This window comes from Thalassophryne amazonica, chromosome 11 (genome assembly GCF_902500255.1).
Source record: "Thalassophryne amazonica chromosome 11, fThaAma1.1, whole genome shotgun sequence".
Lineage (NCBI taxonomy): Eukaryota > Metazoa > Chordata > Actinopteri > Batrachoidiformes > Batrachoididae > Thalassophryne > Thalassophryne amazonica.
Window position 1 is genome coordinate 24,097,169 of NC_047113.1, and position 15,461 is coordinate 24,112,629.

Sequence of the window (15,461 nt, forward strand, 5' to 3'; positions counted from 1 at the left end):
GACTAGCCACTGTTAGATTGTGACTTACATGAACTTTCAACAGTGTCTTTGAACCACATACTCAACCTTAAGCTCACCATTGTAATGAATTGTGTGAAGCAGGCAAGTAAAATGTTCAGCTAACTTAAAAAAATGGTATGATAGGGTGACCATATTTTGGTTCCCAAAAACCAGTACACTCGGCCTGGCAATGAGATATTCAAATGATACTCGAATGCTGGTCAGTTTAATGGCCCAATGAAAAACAATGAAAAACAGGACACTGTCATCACTTTCTATAAAACAACCCAGGACGGCCAGGACAGGATGTGAAAACAGGACAATGCCCTGGGCAAACAGGACGCTTGGTCACCCGAGGTATAGTCCAATTTTTTCACACAAGTTTTAGTACCTCTCTTTTTTTGGAGGGGGCGGGGGAGCATGTTTTAATTAGGAGTGTCAGTGACACCTCCTCCACCCCTACACAGTAAAATCACCATTGTTAAATTAATACTGCCAGTGGACATATGATCCCACCATATGTACACTGGCAGTGTTAATTTAACACTGTCAGTGTTAGTTTTACACTGGTGATTTTACTGTGTATCTCTAATAAGTATACTGTATAATTAAAAATGCTGTTTACATTGTGGATCCATGCTTACACATGTTGCACATATGTTGCTTACACAATATTTTGAGCCTTCAGGCTGAATGTCCAGCAGAAATCAAGACTCATTGGATAAGGTTACCATTTATCAAGCCTGCCCTTGTTCACGTTTGGTAAGCACATGTCAATGTAAAATTAAAGTCCCCTAAATCACCCTTTTTGAACTGACTGCCCATACCAAAGACATGGCCTGGAGCTGAATCTGGTAATAGATCCAGAAGCAGTGGAATTTTGGCTTGTGGTAATGCCCTCTAATGATGGAAGTTGTAGCTGTATTTTAACTTTCAGAGCAATAAAATCAGGTTAAAGCAGCAGCATATGAAAATCACAGAGGACTAACATCGGGCTCCTATATATATATATATATATATATATATATATATATATATATATATATATATATATATATATATATATATATATTTACTTGTTGTCCAGCAATTCTGGAAAATTTGTATTAACCTAATGGGAATGATGCTGGTAAGAACAATTTGGTCTGTAGGCTTGAGTACAGTTCTGCATTGTGTTTCTGCTTTTAACTGCCTCCTACAGATTGAAAACCAACGTGGATGTTCACCACATTTTAAATGGGCCTTTTGTGCAGTGCATCAGGCTCGACTGTACTCTCTTTTCTTATTGGCTTCAGCCATTGTGGCTGCTATTACTTTTCTGCAGTCTCATCTTGATAGCCACAGCTCACTGCAGCTGTGTCCCTATGACACATTCTAACAACAAATGGACCAAAACGGTCCCAGTTCCACCAATAAAACTATTTTGCACAAATAAGGAGGGCATCTGCACATTCACACAATGCAAAAGAAAAAAGCCAATGTGTGACATGTATGATAAAAAAATGATTGCATAAAGAACACATTCATGTGGTTCATGTGCGGTGAACTGTAAATACCCAAATATACAAAATAAGGATATCAAGTGCTTAACGTGCCTCATTTACTTAACGAGGCCTGGGTGTTGGCACTATAGAAAACATTAATTATCCGTAACACCTGAGCTGGTAATTTGTAAGTGTTATGAGTTTCTGCATATAGATTATGCATGAGTGTTAAAAATTCCTTTGCAGTTCCGGCATGCACAGTGAGTGGATTTCATCAACACGACTTGCCACAAATCCTTGGCTCAGCAGAGGCTACAGTTTATCACAAGCACAAATCTGCTCCCCTTTCTTACTTGATCCATTCGCTGATACGCAAAGGAATTCAATCAGGTCGAGCTACTCGACATAAAAAGGATTTCTCATTGCAGTGGCAAGACTTTACTGCTCAGCCAACTTCAATAGTGCAACAGACTTGTAAGGATGGTCTTTGAGTTGCACAACATTAAAGGTGACCCCGTGCTTTTTACCCCAGTGATTGAGCGAGTGCTTATACTCATCATAGGTGTAACCTGAAAGCCTGCTTGACAACATCACTCATCTTTTGAAACCAAATGTGCAGGGTTGCCTGATTTTTGTAGTAACCAAGCAAAACACCCTCGAGCAGAGTGACCCCATGATTTAAATCTGCAGACTGGCAATGTGGTCAATGCAGTAGAAAAGATCGAGTCTTCTTCATTCAGTGACACTAGCATTAACACATTGGACCCTATCCTGAAAACCTATAGTGCAGCATAAATTGCACAATGAAAGTGTAATTTTCCCAATCTCAGATCGTTGCCTACGAACCACTGCACTATTATTTATTATTATGTTATTTTCCTGAGATTTACAGTCAGCCTTACTTCTGGTTGTGTTCGAGCTGGCACAGTGTTAAAAGATATATCCAATGTGTTTAAACCAGACTGGACAAACTAAGTAATAAAAAATACATATATTGCAACACAACTGCCTGCTGCTGATTTTACTTCTCGGCCCCGGAGAATATTGCCCTGCATTCTGACACTGCTTCTGGCTTCACAGAGCTTCATATGCTTTGATATTTCAAAGTTCTACAAGTTCATCATAGTGGTCATTAAAAATCCAATTGCTATCATCAAATTTATGTTTATTGATTCTTTCATTTGTTCCCATTGAGATTGTAAATAGAGTCATCCGCTTGGCAGACAGCTGTTTTGGGCTCTGTACAGCTTTGTAAACTTTGAAAATGCCAAATTCCACAAGTTCCACAGGACATCCAATTGCCATTATCATATTTGCATTTCTTGATTCTTTCATTGACCAGCTACAGTTAATAAGTAGGTAAGCATAAAGCTGTTAGCAATGATGTTAGCTGTCCCATATAGATTGCTAACAGCTGTATACACCATCCCAATGGCCAATGGCGCTTTGTCGAAGCCTTCATGGTCAGAGTCTTCAAATATAGTGCAACCTCGGCCGTATGAGCATTGTCTTCTTTATAATTTGCAGTTGTTTAATTAGTATGCCAGTGCAACGTGTGTGTGTCTATATATATATATATATATATATATATATATATATATATATATATATATATATATATATATATATATATATATACATATATATATATATATACATATATATATATATATATATATATATATATATATATATATATATACACAGATGGACAGACAGATGGATGCAAAGTTTTTGCAATACCCGATAGCCATATCTGATGACCTCGGGTAAAATCAGATACATTTGCAAAACTTTATCATAGCCACATGCAGAAATAAAAACATAATTGTCAGGTTGCTGCCTGGAAAAAAAAAAGAAAAAATACAGTTGCTGATGACATTACAGTAACGAAATGTCAGCTAATTTTTTTCATAAATAGACTGCATTTATATAGCGCTTTTCCATCTGCATCAGACGCTCAAAGCACTTAAGAATAATGTCTCACTTTCACCCCGATGTCAGGGTGCTGCCACACAAGCCGCTCACTACACACCGGGAGCAACTAGGGGATTAAGGACCTTGCCCAAGGGCCCTTAGTGATTTTCCGGTCAGGCTGGGATTTCAACCAAGGATCCTCAGGTCTCAAACCCAACAGCTTAACCACAAGACCAGGGGTAGACCAGGGGAAGGTAGATCTCGAGGACCAAACTTGGGCACCCCTGCACTAGACAATCACCTCCCCTAGACCATCACCTCCCCTCCCCTTTTCACTTTCATCGCAGTTAATAATAAATAAATAAAATTACCTACAGCATTGCAGGTGTCTAGCCATGTCCTTTCTGTGTGATGTTTGCATTTTCTTACTCCCACTTTCAAAGACCTGCAGGTTTGGTGAATTTGTGACTTCAAATTGACTGTAGGTGTGAATGAGAGTGTGATTGTGTTTGCGTCTATCTACATGTGTCAGTCCTGTGATAGACTGGAGGCCTTCCATGGTGTACCCCACTTCCCACCCAGTGACCACTCGGTCCGGCTTTAACCCCTTTCCCCTGTGACCCTTACTTGAAATAATGAAATCTCAGCATCATTGATAATGATGATGGTTGTGTTTGACTGATGGAATTTTATTAACCCTTTTCCAACATGAACATTGTATTAAAAAGCGGAAGAAAAACTAATTTACAAATGTGCTGAGTATCATTTCTAAGCATTCAATTCCATAAAGTTGTATTTGTGACCTGCATATATTTCTGTGTTACATTAAAAAATTCACGTGCTTTGTGAGTTCCTTGCTACCAACGCTGATTTCTGCTTTGAAAGACAATTTGTGCAACTGTGATGCTTTCATAATGCTGTAGTGAAGCAATTTCCTGGTAAAAACCTCTGTGAGAGAGGAGGAAGAGAAAAGTCAAAATTGAATCACTATCATAGCACTGTAAAACATACTTCCATAAATATTGATTCCTCATCTGAGGTGGAATTCCACAAACACAATTTAACCCTAAGCAGGAAAACATAATATGAACGTCAATGCACATGGGCTTAGATGAAGGAAAGCACATGGAATTACAGTATGTAATGTCATAAGGAAGATTTCAGCTGATTTAAAGATGAGCATGCCAACACAACTTTAATGGTTTATTTTAAATGATAAACTTAGTAGCTATTGTAGGTTTATAAGAGAGTCACCAATATCTACAGGAGGAGGTGTTTCATCACTGAGGGCATGGTGTAGTGTAAGGAGTAGTGGTCATTGTGATGTCTCTGATGGTAGACAAGGAGGCATTTGTTGAGGCATTTGTGATCAGGTGACTCACCATCTCAGACCAAGTAACTCTTGGCCTGCTGACAGAGGAATCAATGTACTCCAAATCTAAACATAATCTCGTTACAGGCATGGCAGGCAATGGCTCAGTCATGAAACATGAGTCTCACTGGGTGGGTAAACTGAGCTGTTGTTTTGCTGATGCTTCTGCGACTCATCAGACATGACCAGTGCCAACACTCTGGTGGCTGATCCTCCAGTTAACTGTAAAATTCCAAATGTTAATCACATTACAAAGTTAGTGAATTCCTTGCTACATACAGTGTATTTGTAAAGTATTCACATCGCTTCACTGTGTGTTACAGCCTTATTCAAAAATTGATGTTCAGTTTTCTTCCAAATTCTACACACAACACCTCATAATGACAGTATAAAATATATATATATATATATATATATATATATATATATATATATATATATATATATATATATTTTAGATGTTTCATTCCTCCAGGTAAGAGTCGCAGGGGGAAGGGGTTGAAGCCTATCCAAGTGGTCATTGGGCAGATGTATTACAAATAACAAAACCGAAGAAATCACAACTACATAACTATTCACAGCATTTGCCATGAAGCTCAAAATTGAGCTCATGTGCATCCTGTTTCCACTGATCATCCTAGAGATGTTTCTACAGCTTAATTGAAGGCCATCTGGGATACAATAAGTTGATTGGACATGATTTGGAAAGGCACACACCTGTCGACATATAAGGTCCCACAGTTGACAGTGCATGCCAGAGCACAAACCAAGCATGAAGTCAAAGGAATTTTTTTTGTAGACCTCTGAGACAGGATTGTTTTGAGGCACAAAACTGGGAAAGGGTACAGAAACATGTCTGCTGCTTTGAAGATCCCAGTGAGCACAGTGGCCTCCATCATCCGTAAATGGAAGAATCGCAGGACCACCAGGCCTTTTCTGAGAGCTGCCTGCACATCTAAACTGAGTGATCGGGGGAGAAGGGCCTTAGTCCGGTTGGAATGCCGCAGCTTTAAGCGGAGTGTTTGTGGATGGTTTAAATGATTCATTAAAAGACGCACTAGCAGTCCGTGATGAACCAAACGATTTAGATGAGCTAATATCTTTGGTGATTCGTCTAGATGATCGGATAAAGGAGCGTGGACGCGAGAGAGGGCGGACATCAGAGCGGGTTTTTTCGTCTCGGGGCTTTCCCCGACACAGATCTGGGCTGCCTCTTCTTCGCCCCACTGAGACTCCTCCGACGGGACCTCTGGCTCCTCTTGCGGATGAGCCCATGCAGCTCGGACGAGCTGAAGCCGCCATATTGCCCCGTCACATAAGCGTCAAGACAAATAGTGGTGACGTATCTCCAGGTGTTCTGGGACAGGCAAAAGAATGGACACAAAAAAAAAAAAAAATTATTTGGGCTGTTTTTGTTTTTTGTAAGGGGTTATAGATTTGTTTGGGGAGTTAGTGGCAGTTCTGGTGGAGTGAACGACTGGCGGTTCGGAGCTCGGAAGGACTCAGTTAATCGTTGGTTTTTATTGTTTGTATTTAGGTATGTTCTGTTTGGGATGGAGTCGTTTTGTTTTGTTTTTATTTCCCTGCTTCCCTAACCCCAACCTCACTCGCCCTAAGACCGTTCGTCTTGTGGGTTGTGGGGTGGTGCAGTTTGGTCACGCTGAGCATTCTCAGAAGACCTCTGCACCTAGGGGGGGGTTGTCAGGGGCGTTTTTTTTGGTTTGGTTAGGGCCCGGTTCCACTCCAGCCTCGGTGGGCCTTTGACCGTTCGTCATTGGTGTTGCCGGGGTGTGGTGCAGTGGGAACATACCTCAGTCAGAGGGGTGAGCCGATCTGTTGCCGTTCGCCATTTCGGTAGTTCCACCCCTCCCGATAGGCTAGGGGTATGGTCGGGTTGGGGCACCGGACGTATTTCCGGTTTTCCGCTGCGCTTCGGAGTTGGGGCCGGGTTAGTTTTTCCTGTTTCCTTCCCCGGCTTAGTAATTTTGTGCCGTTCGCCAAGATTGAGCCGACGAAGGGCTCTGGGAGTGATCTGGGGTCTTTCGGGGTGCTGGGGGAGGTAACAGGGTTTGTCGGTTGTTTTATTTGCCCCCGGGGTAGTTTAATGAAGTCCACCGGGGGTTGGATTTTTGTGTTTCTTTTGTTTCCTTCCAGGTTCCACCTCCAGGGTTTGATGGGACGGTCCTCTGGGGGGAATTGGCTTGTGGGGCCGAATGGCCAAGTGTGGCCGGGTCTGGGGTTCCTGGGTTGTGGGGAGGGTGCCTCCTAGGGTTTGATGGTACGGTCCTCTGGGGGGCGCGGTTGCTCCATGTGTACCTGGGGACCTCTGTGGGATTCCGGCTTTGGCTGTTTCTCCCGGAACTGGCGGTAAAGGTCTTCTGGGGGGGTGTTGGGCTCTGCAAGTCATTCTGGGGGGGTTGTTTGTTATTTTTCTTTGTGACTTTATGTTTGTATTGTGTTGTTGGGGCTGTGTTGGGTTTTTGCATTTGGGAGTTTTTCTTTTCTTCCCGGAGTTGGATGGGACGGTCCCCTGGGGAGGTTTTGGGTGGGTTTTGTTTTTCTTGTATGTTAGGTTGGTACTTGGGACTCTTTTGGGGTTTTTGTTGATGCCAGCCGGCCTTCCAGCTGCGGTGCCCTGTCCTGCTGTCTGCGGTGGACCTTGGGAGCGTTACGCTGTCTGCTTCCTGACGAGGACCCCGGAGGGAGGTGCTGTTCTCGGACCTGGTCTGTTCGGTCGCCGGCAGGCTTCCCGTTGAAGGGGGGGTACTGTTGTGTGTTGGGGGAGTTTGTCTGGACATTTTGGTGTTCTTTTCTTTTCTTTGCTCTCCAGGTGGTATGCAAACTGGTTTTTTGTCTGTGGAGAAGGTGCTGGCAGAAGAGTCCTTCACCCTCATCAGTGTGATATGCAGCACCTGTGGATGATGCTCACGTGCAACCTTAAAGACTTTCAGCTGAGGCAGATAATGAGATGGCGTTCTGCATTTAAGCCATGTGTGATTGGAGCAGAATTGCCGGGAACTCGACCTTGTGATGATAGTTTGTGAGACGCTGAGGACCGTGCCTGGGTTTGACACATCGTGCCTGTGAAGGAGGACGGGTGAGGGACACATGCTGTCAGCACACATCAGAGGTGATTGATTGTCTGAATAAGTGTTAATAGTAATTTGGTATTTTGTTATGCAGTATATTTAAACATTGATGAGAATTGTGCAGCTCGCTTCTCACGGCCGTGGCGTGCGGACAGATGATCCTCCACCTGTTGTGAGAAGCTGCTCATTTACATAAAGCTTAAATTCAGACCTGAATGTGTTGCTGATAGTTTGTGCCTTTGAAGGATATTAGTTGTAGCTGCTGACTTACCTCACCTTTTCTATCCTTCGCAGAGTCGGTTTGTCGTGTCCACCTGGGGGGTGTTTGGTGGTGAACGTGAGTCCAGAAGCGCCGGGCTTCAATCCCTTTGGGCGCTGGAGAGCGCGCCGTCCTTCACTCCCCCAGATAAACGCACTTTTTGTTGTACACGGAGTATTGCACAAGAAGGGGAAAATAAAATTGTTTTGTTTTTTCTGGAACCGCTTTCTGGTTATTTAGCGCTGGGTTCAGTCAGACGCAGGTCCGCTCCTCAACCCGCGTCGGCACATAACAAGGAAGCCGGAAAACCCAGAAAGAACCCATGCAAACATTCAAACAAAAGTACCAGGCAAAGGCGAGACAGAGGATGTGGTCAAAAACAAACAGGGTCAGTACACAAGCAAACTGGGTTTTCCGAGCTGAGGCAAAAACAGGATCCCATACACAGAGCAGAATCAAAACATGGCTAGAGCAAAAACAAGACGAGACGAAGTGCTAGTAAGAGATGAACATTATCAACAAATGAGCAGTGAGGGAGTGAACAGATGCAGTTTAAATAAGGAAGACGGTGACAGGAAAACAAGGTGCACGTGAGGACAAAGGATCTGGAAAGGAGGAGTGGCTGACAGATGAGGAACAGGTGCAAGAGAGCGAGGGAGGAAAACGCAACGCAGACGAATCAAAAGATCTAAGTGACTGGAAAATTAACGGAGAAAAATGAGACATGCTTAAGGCAGACAATAATAAAAGTGAGAAAAACAAAAGGGGAAAAATAGGAGATAAGGTGACTAATTAAAGTGGAAAACCAGGAGATCAGTAATAATAATAAAACTGGAACAGAACTGACACTGAATAAAGTCTAGAAATAAATACAATGACAATACAAAATTACTAATAAGAAATAAATCACAAACGGAACATAATCAGATACAAAACACTGAAGATAAACAATAAGCAAAACCTGTGACTAAAGCACAATGTAAAGAATGTGAAAAGCTAATCCAATACATACATGACAAATAAAATAAAAGATAACCAAGAATCAAATGAGTGACAGAAAGAAAAGCAATAAATGACTAAACCGAAAATGCAATACATGAGAAAACCAAGAATACAATAAAGAACCAAGACCAGGAACACAGAATAATACATAAACATGAATAATCAGAAATATACAAGAATTAAAATAATCAAGCGGCAAAAAAATGAAAACAATAAAGTCAAGAATGGGCTAAACTGAAGGAACAGAAAAATGGGACAAATAAGAAGCCCAAATAAGGAAGCTAAACAGGACAAAACATGACAACAGTGTTAACCACTATACTGCCGTGCTGTCGTGTAAACATTCTTCTGTTCAACAGAAATGTTTCTTTTCGTTCGTCTTAAAGAGAAATCATTAGTACTACAGCTTTTCACATTTGGAAAAAGTAGATTGATGGACTTCAAAACAGACCACTGACTGATTCTGAGGAAAGTTTTGTTAAGATTTGGTTGCTGCACTTAAAAAAAAAAGTATATATACGAGGTCTATTAGAAAAGTATCCGACCTTATTATTTTTTTCAAAAACCATATGGATTTGAATCACGTGTGATTGCGTCAGACAAGCTTGAACCCTCGTGAGCATGTGTGCGTTTTTCCACGCCTGTCGGTTGCATCATTCGCCTGTGAGCAGGCTTTGAGTGAGGAGTGGTCCAGCCCTCTCGGAATTCCTCCGCACATCTGTCTCAATGTGCCGAAAAAGTGCTGATGTCCATGTCTTTTCACAATTCCTGTGCTAGTCAGATGACGTCCCGGATAAAACACAGTGTCCAGTTTGGAAATGAACAGCACATTCCACTGTTACAGGAGTTTTTGTCATGGAAAGAGGAGCGGAGGCTTCGCGCGCCGCGGCGGTGCCGCATGGCGCACAGCAACGCCGTGATGAAGCCTCACGGGACATGTTCTGGCATGTCCAGGCACATCCACAATTTCTCGGATAATCACTCGATAGAAAAACCACCGACAGCTGTTTGAACGCCATCTCAAAGCCGTCCTGTGAGACCAAAACGGAGCTGGTTTTGCCTCGCTCCAGTAGCGATTCCATCGTGATGCGCGAAGCCTCCGCTCGGCTTTCCATGACAAAATCTCTTGTTAAAAGTGAAATCTGCCGGAAAATGGTTGATGTCCAGCTCTTGTGATAACCAGAGAAGTGGCACACGATGGTCACGGATCCAGACAGCCATCCATTTACAAATGAAATGGTCGTTCAGCCTGTCGATGGCGGCTTTGGAGCGCGGCGCGCCCCACAGCCGCTGGGTGCCATCCTTAAAGCGACAGTAACACTCCTTATTTCTACCAAGCCCGTAACATTTTCACAGAAAGCCAGATAAATTTTTCTAATGGTTTCCAGCTGCCAGTCTCTAACACTTTCTGAAAAAATTCTGATGGAAAAAAAGCCCAAATCATTCCGCCATTTCCTGGCAATGACACGACGACGAGGGGGCTGGACCACTCCTCACTCAAAGCCTGCGCACAGGCGAATGACGCATATGACAGGCGTGGAAAAACTCACGCATGCGCACGAGGGTTCAAGCTTGTCTGACGCAATCACACGTGATTCAAATCCATATGGTTTTTGAAAAAAGTAATAAGGTCGGATACTTTTCTAATAGACCTCGTGTATATATATATATATATATATATATATATATATATATATATATATATATATATATATATATATACACGAGGTCTATTAGAAAAGTATATATATATATATATATATATATATATATATATATATATATATATGTCAGCTCTGTAGGATGAACAGGTGATTTTTGATGAATTTTTGACATTTAGTAAATTGTGAATGGACTGCATTTGTATAGTGCTTTTCCATCTGCATCAAATGCTCAAAGTGCTTTACAAATGCCTCACATTCACCCCGATGTCAGGGTGCTGCCATACAAGGTGCTCACTACACACTGGGAGCAATAGGGGATTAAACACCTTGCCCAAGGGCCCTTAGTGATTTTCCAGTCAATGCCTTAACCACTAGACCATCACCAAACCCTCTAAGTTTTAGTTTATATACAGCATATATATATATATATATATATATATATATATATATATATATATATATATATATATATATATATATATATATATATATATATAATGTGGACTTTGCATGTTCTCCACAAGGACTTACTATTTTGTTTTGTTTGGGTTTTTTTTTTTGTTTGTTTGTTACATCTACCCTTATAAATCTAGTTGGCCTCAACCATGGTAATTAAGTAACAGTAACACAAACTCATCACATTGACCGAACAAATTCATATTTAGGTCACTCAGCAAAATTGTTTCAGGCTATGTTAACACATTTTACTTGAGTGGAAATGCTTACCATAATTTTCTTATGTTCACTGAGCAAGTTAAATTTTAAGTTCCTGCATGTTATGTTAAAACTACATGATTTAAATGTGTTCACCCATAAAACATGATTTTATATCTTAGAAGGGGCATGTTAGACTTAGGTTCATGTAACATTAATACCAACAACATAACATTCATGTTGGCTTTTGAGTGTATCCTTGTCTGTTGGACAGTGATCAATCACTGGGATTGGCTCCAGCGCCTCTGTGACCCTTAACCAGAGTAAGCTGACATATAAAATGAATGAATGAATACTGCAGAATTGAGCATAGGTTGCAAACTCTCAAAGTTTTGTGATGACTGAACTTTGTTGGATGCATGGTAGATTTTTGAGGATTTTGTTCAATTTTGAGTGGGAGACCTGCAATCATGTATATACAGAGTCTAAGCACCATATGCAGATGCCCTCTGGAATGATGCAACTCAGGACAATACAGCTATAGGGATCTGACCCAGCCCCATACAGGCGATTGCACACCAAGAAGAGTAAGTTTAGCAAAGACTGCTGTAATTGTTCAGCACATCCACTGAATCACACCCACTGCTTCCACTACACAAACAACTACAATAGGCCAAAGAGATGCTTATATTTCACATGGTTTTGGCATATAGATGGCTACGTTCAAGAAGTGGAGACACACTGGTTGTCAGTTTGGGTGGCTGCTATCCAGGACTCAAGGCTGTTCCATAATGACTTGCATCATCACCACATCCTCCCAGACCTGACTTGACCTTACTATCTTGGCATAAGAATGAGTTATGCCAACAACTGCCATTGGGAATGAATGAACTCTAAAGATTGACTTTTTTCTTTCTTTCATTTTTGGTCTTGTATATGAAGTCTTATTCTTGTTACTTCCAGGCAGAATTGTTCAGCTTATATAAATAAATAAATTAAAACTTGCAGTGTACCAGCTAGAAGTTTTAGGCATGCCTATAGCTGGAGAGCAAAACTTTTTTTTGTTTTGTTTTGTTTTATGAAGTGGTTTCATTACATGGTTTGTCCTCAGACCTTGGACAAAATGGACCATTTAACAGCAATTCTGAGGTTGATGTTCCTTCACGTGCCAACTATGGTAATGGAAGTAATAAAGAAACAAACAAACAAAAAGCACACAAACAATTGTTAGAACTAGTGCAGCGCCTGTGCCCCTTCACATATAAGATGAAGTTGGCTGTTCACATGATCAGATGGATATTTTCACGTGGGCCAGCCTGGCTGATGGTGTCTGCAGTGTGCACTGAGGCACAACTGAATGCATTCCAAAGGTGATATGGGATTCTCTCCTGGACACAAACTTGTTTTGTTCAGAAGAGAATTTGCAACAATTACTATTTGATTTAAGAACTGAAATGATAAAGTTGAAGAGTTGGTTTGACATTAATAAGCTGTCATTAAATTGGTCTAAAACTAAAATGATGTTATTTGGAAATTATTAAAAGGATGTACATATACAGTTAAATATACTTGGGGTAGACATAGCATGTGTCAAAGAAAATAAGTTGTTCGGTATGATTATTGAGGATAGAATTAACTGGAAAACTTATGTTCAACATATTCAAAAGAAAACATCCAAAAGTACTGCAGTATTAAATAAGGCAAAGCACATTCTTGATGGCAAATCACTACACACTGTATTGTGCATTGATTGCACCTTACTTGACTTACTGTGCTAAGGTCTGGGGCAATAACTGTAAAACTACAGTGCAACCAATGTTCATCCTTCAAAAAAGGACATTAAGAATAATTCACAATGCAGGTTATCAGGATCATACCAATCCATTATTCATTAAATCGAAGATATTAAAACTTTATGATATGATTTCATTCAAGACTGTACAATTGATGTATAAAGCGAAAAATAAGCAATTACCATTTAGAATTCAATAATATTTTACGCAAAGAGAAAGAATGTATAATTTAAGTGGTTCTTATCATTTTAAAATTGTGGGTGCTAGGACAACCAGGAAATGCTTCTGTGTCTCCATTTGTAGTCCTAAAAAATGGAATAATCTACCTGAGAAACTCAAGCAATGTCCAGATATCAACCAGTTTAAATATTTATACAAAGAAATGATATTCTTCAGATATGTATTAGATGAAAGTGGTTGAGTTGTGTTGTATGAAGGTCTTGTTATACTTGAAGTTTTTCTACTGAAATATGTAGGTGGTAACCAGCTTGTATTGGGAGCTCTTTGGGAAATATTTGTTTCCTCTTAATTGTACTTATGAGCTTCTCTGTTGTTCAGAATTTTTTGAGAAATGAACAGGCACATATGCCTGGTTTGATTTGACTTCATGGAGGGGTGTAGGCATTGATAAGCTTTACTTCTGCCTTTCGGCACCATGTACATTATTTTTTTCTAATTGTCTTTTTTTTCTTTGACTACTTTGTATATGAGTGAAATTTTGTTGGATGGGTGTCTCATAAATTCAATTAAATTCAATATGTGTTTTTATTTTTTACCATGTCATGACAGGCCAACATATGTGCATTGCAGTGGCATGTTGAGAGGTGATGTTTTTAATGGTATTATATGTGTTCTCCAGCTGTAAGTAGCGATGACACAGTGGTCAGCTGCGATGTGATGATCGCCTTGGTGAATGTGTGCATGATTGTCTGACGGCTTCGTTGCACCCACATACGGTGGTATCATCTGATTGCCTCTGTGGGTGTGTCTGGTCCATGATCATCAGAGATAGCATGTCACGTGACGTGGCTGTCCGGTTGGATGACCTGCTGGCGCTGTGACATGCAGCTGGAGCACCTGGATTATTATTTTTATCTCTGTTGTGGTGGTGTGGGCACGCTGCTGGCTGGTGATTCCATCTCCAGCATGACATGCTGGATATGCCATGATGGGTTTTCCACAGCTGTCAACTGTTCCATCTTGGACATGACAGCCATCCAGATGTCGCCAGATCCACTCCAGCCACTGCTCGAGCCTTCGCCACTTCAGTCGCACCTCCACAATGTTGGATCCTGGTTGGGGGGGGGGACACTCCCACTTGTGCACCATTCTGTTTCCTGGGGCGGCATGACACACTCACATGGCATTTGTGCTGCTGGGGTGGGGCAGAAATGACAGACTCGCATGCCATTTGTGTTGCTTGGGGGCAGACACGACACACTGACCGCCCTTTGAGCTTTTGCCACTTGGACTGCAGGTCGAAAGTGGTCACCTGTGCTCTACTTTAGTGCTGGCCGCAGAAATGGCCTTGCATTTTCTAAGTGCCCCGCAAGTGGTGTTGGATGGTTGTGAGTGGCACCTCTGGCTGAGAGTGGGTTGAATGGGCACTCACCCATCATTCACCGTCATTCGGCCACTGGTGTGAAGGCTGGCTTGATCACACCATTCAGCCACAGCACAATTTCTCCGACCTGTGTTTGACATGACGTGAATGTTGCAAGCACGATCAGATGGCAGTGTGACCTCATCTTGCCCGCCGTCCGGATGGGTTTCTGGTGCAAGCGACATGCGAATGTAGAGTACATCTGCTGTGGCCTAATGATTGTGGTGACTGCTGTATGAGGAGTTCAAAGCGGCTCCACATTTTCATGAATACCATGCAAATGCTCCTTCGTGCACCATTCGGCTGCAATCGTGTTATGTGTGAAGGGCCAATTTGTGTGTTTTGTAACAATAACCACAAACTAATTCCATGCTCTCTTAAATTCAAATGAAACACAATATTAGCTACTGAATTAGTGTTGAAGCTGGAAGAAGAATAGTGCAAGGATACAGATATTATTCGTGTGTGTGTGTGTGTGTGTGTGTGTGTGTGTGTGTGTGTGTGTGTGTGTGTGTGTGTGTGTGTGTTGGGGGTGGTCCCCTCTTCAAAATAAAGCTCGTTAAAATAAATCCCCCAAAAACGTCATAATAAAGGATTGATTTGCTAATAAGCTTTTTATGTCAT